The sequence below is a fragment of the Aedes aegypti genome, chromosome 3 (genome assembly GCF_002204515.2).
Source record: "Aedes aegypti strain LVP_AGWG chromosome 3, AaegL5.0 Primary Assembly, whole genome shotgun sequence".
In the NCBI taxonomy this organism is placed as follows: domain Eukaryota; kingdom Metazoa; phylum Arthropoda; class Insecta; order Diptera; family Culicidae; genus Aedes; species Aedes aegypti.
In genome coordinates, this window is record NC_035109.1 from 231,081,534 (window position 1) to 231,087,977 (window position 6,444).

A 6,444-nucleotide genomic window follows, 5' to 3' on the forward strand; every position below is an offset into this window, starting at 1 on the left:
ACTTAACTTATGATAACAAATGTTGATTTGACAGCTGCTACGGATTGATGCGACTCACTTTGTACGAGTGTACGAGACGAAACAAAATGTATAAAAGAACTCAGAAAAGAAGTGTTTTATGCGAGAAAACTTATCAAACTGACGAGTTTATCCACGGTGTTTTGCGGGTTTGATGTAATTAGTATGAATAAACGAGTTGTAACGTGAACTTTCATGCGATTTCTGGTTGTCTGGGTAGTCATCGGCGACGCAAATGCGCAAATCGGGAAAAAAGATTTTTTCCGTCCCGTCATTGGAACGGAAAGCCTTCATTCCGTTATCAATGATAATGGCCTGCGACTAGTGACCTTCGCTGCTGCCAGAAGGATGGCAATCAGCAGTATCTACTTCTCACGAAAGGATATCCGCAACACACCTAGCGAACCCGAGTGGCGATCAGAGTTGCTCGCTGTCACTATCAACGCTTGAAATTTTCTGATTTGTACAGGCCGACTGCGATACAATTCAGATCATGCCATGATCACATCATGCCATATCACATCAACATCATGCTGTCTACTGCATCACCAGTGCATTGATGGCGATAGACTATGGATATCACTGATGGGTTAAGTTAAGCTTTAAATTAAGCATATAAAATGGCAATTTATCAATACGATATTCTTGATAGTGCTGCAGATGGATTGAAACTGTGTGTTGGTCACTGAAAAACATTAATAGCGTGGTTAATTACCACGTGATCACTCATTCTGCAGTGATTATGATCTAGAGTGCGATGTCACATCACTGCTTTTGGTTGTCAGATCAAAGTGATATTGATAGTTCGCAACTGATATTAATAGTTTCAGGCCCCAATATCGGCTCGGATCATTATGTGATTGTAGCTAAAAGACAGAACGCTGCGCTTCAATATACAACCAAAGACAAATTGAAGACCACCATGTCCCTTGCAAATGCCCAAAATTTTATGGCTCATAAGGTAATCTAGAATGCCGTGAAAAGTGTACTGCGATGTGTCAAACTTGGATACCTTTTGCACTACCGAGGGACCAAATGCAGTACTATAAGTGGTAGCCAATCTGAGCCCGAGTGCGACGGACCTGATACAACGCTTGTCGACCGATGGGGTAGCTGCACAGTATCGCCAGCAGCTAGACGAGCAGTTGGAAAGAATCAACGTTGCTGGAGATGTCGACAACCTGTGGGACCCTATCCACGAAGCTGTGTTAACAACGGCGCGGGAAGTGATTGGCACTGCTAAGGGGCTGTCCATTAATTATGTAAGGGTTTATGGGGGGAGGGGGGTTTGGGATTTCTTACGAAACTCGCCGTGTAAATCAAATGGAGAGTCACTTCACTCGAGTCGACAATTGTCACCTCGCTATACGACACCGACAATTCTCACCTCACGCCAGTCGTAGAATAAACCCAAATGTCTGAACATGGTTTTCCGGCGAAACTTTCCATATGGATTGCGATGATAGATTTTTACGAGGAATTTTTTAAATTTGAACCAAAAAACTGTTCTTTTCAATGATTGAATGATGGATTCTTGAGCCTTAAATAATTAAAGATAATCCGTGATGTACCGTAAAATGGGGTGTTAAGGACACGTGGGGTTTTAAGGGATTGAACTTCTCCATCATGTTTGATACGTCACAAAACCATCGAAAGTCGATATATCAAACATCAGAAATGCTTGATTTGGTCGTAGGACAGTGAACTGCATTATGTGATAGGGGATGTCTTTTAAAATAAAGTATTGTGGAGTCTAGATATTGAAAACGATTCAAAACATTTTTGTTCGAATTTTGTAGGCTAAATACATTTAACTGCAAAACTGTGAAACAATACTAAGATAAATATGTGAGTAACTTAGAAGGTATTGCGGCGCTCATTTTAAATCCACATCCAGCGGCGGCGGTAACGCGCAGAAGATATGCGCGCAATTCAATCACAACGTCAAAATTCAAGTTGGCTTGGATTTTTTCATTCTTCAAGGACGCAATTGTTTCAATTTAGTAAATCTGAAACATTTGGTGATTTTCATTATCACTGCGACGGTATATCGACATTTTCAGATAATCGCATTACGTGGATTTATCTTGCAGAGCACAATAAGTAGGTATCACAGACAAACAGACGTAACACTTAGAACAAATCTCGATCAAAATCATAGTCACGAGGACATGTACGCCCAATGCTAAAATCGATTTGTTTGGCCGACAGGCCAGCAGATGACGGTAGTGTGTAAACGTCAAACGCGAACAAAAACTATGCGAGCGCTGCAGGTGGCGGATTAGCAACCTACCATATTTTTGAATCAACCGTTAAAAAGGTGGTTGATGTACAATGATGAGAGTGTGACGTCTGTTTGTCTATGTAGGTATATTTATTTAAGATCATAACGCAGACAAAAACTTTTGAAAATTGTATCTAGATTTCAACTTCTAATAATTTTGATGGAAAAAGTTTTTTTTTTTGAAAATACAGTATTGGACAGAACATTTGCAACTTTTTCGATTTTCCATACCAAATGACCAACTTTGGTTATCTAGATCTCATTTATTTATGGACCGATTCGAATGAAACTTTCACAGAACATAACACAGAATGTAACTTGAATTTTAACATATATTTTTGAATAATTTTTCCAATCACGAGTTTAAAAGTAATAACGGTTTAACTAAAGTGTAATTTTCGACGAAAAATTCAAAACTTTTTATCTCAAAATCTAATAGCCCTACACAAAAACTGTCTTCAGCAAACTTAATCATCTCGTCAAAATCTACAACTTTGCTTACCATGAAGCTATTCCTTCAATATGCTTAGTTATGTCAATTATAAAAAATCGTCAAAAAGTTTACTTTAGCTTTTCAACTTGTGATTGGAAAAATCACTCAAAAATATATGTTAAAATTCAAGTTATGTCTGATATTCTGTGAAATTTTCATTCAAATCGGTCCATAAATAACTGAGACATAGTTTATCAAAGTTGGTCATTTTATATGGAAAATCGAAAAAGTTGCAAATGTTTTGTCCAATACTGTAAGTGCGGTGTTAAGGGATTATCTTTTCTACTTTTTCCAAGTTACTGAACTAATTCGATTTTTGCCATAATGTATTCCAATATACTTTTGGCTTGTTCCGTAAAGTAAAACTGCGTTGTAAAAGTTAAGAGGTCTATTTTGTTGGTTACTGAATATCTTCAAAAATGTCTAATCTCGAAACTGGTAGGAAAATATTGATAACAACGTATTAGAGTGAATATGGGATTTTTCTTGCTACTTTTTTTCAAAACTTGTTTGATCACACTGGTAAAATGTTTGGAGCAATGATATTTTTAATTGGAAATGGTTTTTTCCTATTTATCCTTTCAGTGTTAATTGTATGAATTGGTAAACAATAATAATATTTTGTCATTTTGAGCCCTTTATTGCGAAACTTTGCGGCCACTTCGGGCACTAAGCGCATTGTGCTATAGAGTGAACGTTACATTTCCGCTCCAACTGGGATATTTTTTCTTCAGTATCTTTCCGACCATGCCACTGGGTGGTGCATGTAAATACGTTGTTAAGTGTAGTATTTTTTACAGGGCAAATTGGCCATTTCCCCTATTAAAACTCAAAGTTTGTTGAAATTATCCTTATATGGTAGGATATTCACGAAGCTGCTCTGCACGGCTTCTAGGATTTGTATACTGCAAATATCTAGGTTATAATTATTGCACATAAGCGTAAAAATCATGTCAAAACAATTTTACGATGTCTTGATAGCTACCAAATATGATTTATAACTATGAAAGATTTAGATGTCAAAATAAAATGGTTGATGTATTATCTCATTAAGGTTGAACATCACCATTGAAAATGAATGAAAACATGAAACTTATTGACAAAAAAGATAATGTTTTGTTGTTGTTAGCAAACTTCTTCTTCTTCTTTCTGGCTTTGTTTACCAACTGGGACAAAGCCTGCTGCTCAGATTAGTGTTCTTATGAGCACTTCCACAGTTATTAACTGAGAGCTTTCTTTGCCGATTGACATTTTTTGCATGTGTATATCGTGTGGCAGGTACGAAGATACTCTATGCGCTGGGAATCGAGAAAATTTCCTTTACGAAAAGATCCTCGACCAGCGGGATTCGAACCCACGACCCTCAGAGCATGGTCATGCTGAATAGCTGCGCGTTTACCGCTACGGCTATCTGGGCCCTTTGTTAGCAAACTATGGGTTCATTTACGAAACTGAAATTCCTTATCATTTGCATTTCGGTCAAAAATCACACATTTTCATGATTATCTCAGAAATCGATTATGAAGTGTTCCGTTGCGATCGAAATCCTAGCAATAGCAGAAAATCTACAGGAGGTGGAGTACTTGTGGCTGTTCGTCACGGTTTAAAAGCAAAGGCAGTTGAAAAGGATCTGTGGAGTTGCCTGGAACAAGTTTGGATATCCTTCGAGCTAGGTGATCGAACCTTATTCTTGTGTGCCTTGTACATCGCGCCTGACCGAGTTCGCGATAACGAGCTAATACAAGCACATTGCGACTCAGTTTTTACTATAATGGAAACTGCCAATCCTGTTGACGACATTTTTATGCTGGGTGATTTCAATCTAGCTGGCATTTCGTGGAAACGCTCGGACAACGGCTTCCTCTATCCGGATCCTGTACGATCGTCCCTGCATGCTTGCGCAGCTAATCTCCTCGATAATTACAGCACTGCCACGTTGGCACAAATCAACCATATCGTCAACGAAAACAATCGAAGTTTGGATCTTTGCTTCGTTTGCTTGCAAGATAAAGCTCCAATAATTGAGGTGGCACCTTGCGAGCTGGTGAAAGTAGTCCCTCATCATCCTCCGTTGATCATCACCGTTGATAATAACCACGTTCACGATTTTAACAATCGCCCCGCTACCGTGTCGTACGATTACGTAAAAGCTGATCATCGTAGCATCGCAGATGTGTTAGCCACCATCCACTGGGAGAGCATTCTTGATCACAACGACATCGAAGTAGCTGCACAAACTTTTGCACATGTATTGTCATACATCATTGATAGGCACGTTCCGAAAAGAGTACACCACAATGCCTCCCGACCTCCTTGGCAAACCAGTGAACTGCGGAAGTTGAAGTCGGTCAAGCGAGCGGCTCTAAGGAAGTTCACTAAGTACCGAACACCTTCATCGCGCTGTTACTATCTAAGGTCGAACTACGAATATCAGCGAGTCAGTCGTCACTGTTTCCCGCAGTATCAGCGAAGCATTGAGCAGAAACTTAAACGCCATCCTAAGTCTTTCTGGAAATACGTGAATGAGCAGCGTAAGGAGTCTGGTCTTCCATCCTCGATGGAATGGAATGGTAGAACCGCAACGTGCCTCCAGGAGATATGCCAGTTGTTTTCTTCAAAGTTTGCCAGCGTATTCAGCGACGTTCAAATAAGTAATGAACAAGTCATCCTAGCAGCCAACAATGCTCCTCTAAACGGATAAACGCTGGACAATTTCGATGTTGACGATAATGCCATTTCCAGGGCCGCATTGCAACTCAAGTCGTCGTATAACCCTGGACCAGATGGAATTCCGTCAGTAGTCCTCAAGAAGCATATCGACAGTTTGCTTACTCCGCTGCACAGTTTATTTCGTCTATCACTTTCCACCGGAATCTTTCCGTCATGCTGGAAAGTAGCAAACATGTTTCCAGTGCATAAGAAAGGGAGAAAACGTGACGTAGATAATTATCGTGGCATCACATCTCTGAGCTCAGTTTCGAAGCTTTTCGAACTCGTTGTTATTGAACCATTGCTATCACACTGCAAACATCAGCTTGACAACGATCAACACGGCTTCACCACCGGTCGCTCGACCACTACTAATCTACTATGCTTCACATCGTACATAACTGATAGTATGGTCGATAGAGTTCAAACTGATGCAATCTATACCGATCTGTCCGCTGCTTTCGACAAGTTGGACCACAACATCGCCATTGCAAAGCTCGACAGGTTCGGCATCTGCGGTAATTTCCTGCGCTGGTTCAGATCGTATCTCACCGATCGTCAGTTAAAAGTCGTGATAGGGGACTGCAGCTCCGACAGCTTTCATGCTACTTCCAGCATACCACAAAGAAGTCACCTGGGTCCAGTGATTCTCTTGCTTTATTTCAATGACGTTCATTACGTATTAAAAGCCCCTCGGTTATCTTACGCGGATGATCTGAAATTGTTCTTACGAATACGCTCAACTGCTGATTGTTTGTACCTGCAACAACAACTTGACTTGTTTGCCAGCTGGTGCTCTCTAAATGGTATGGTGGTGAATCCAACAAAGTGCTCCTTCATAACGTTTTCCAGGAAAAAGCGATTAATAGCGTTCCCTAGTTTGCTCGGGACGAGTCTCGAACGTGTGGATCACATCAAGGACCTAGGTGTTTTCCTTGAT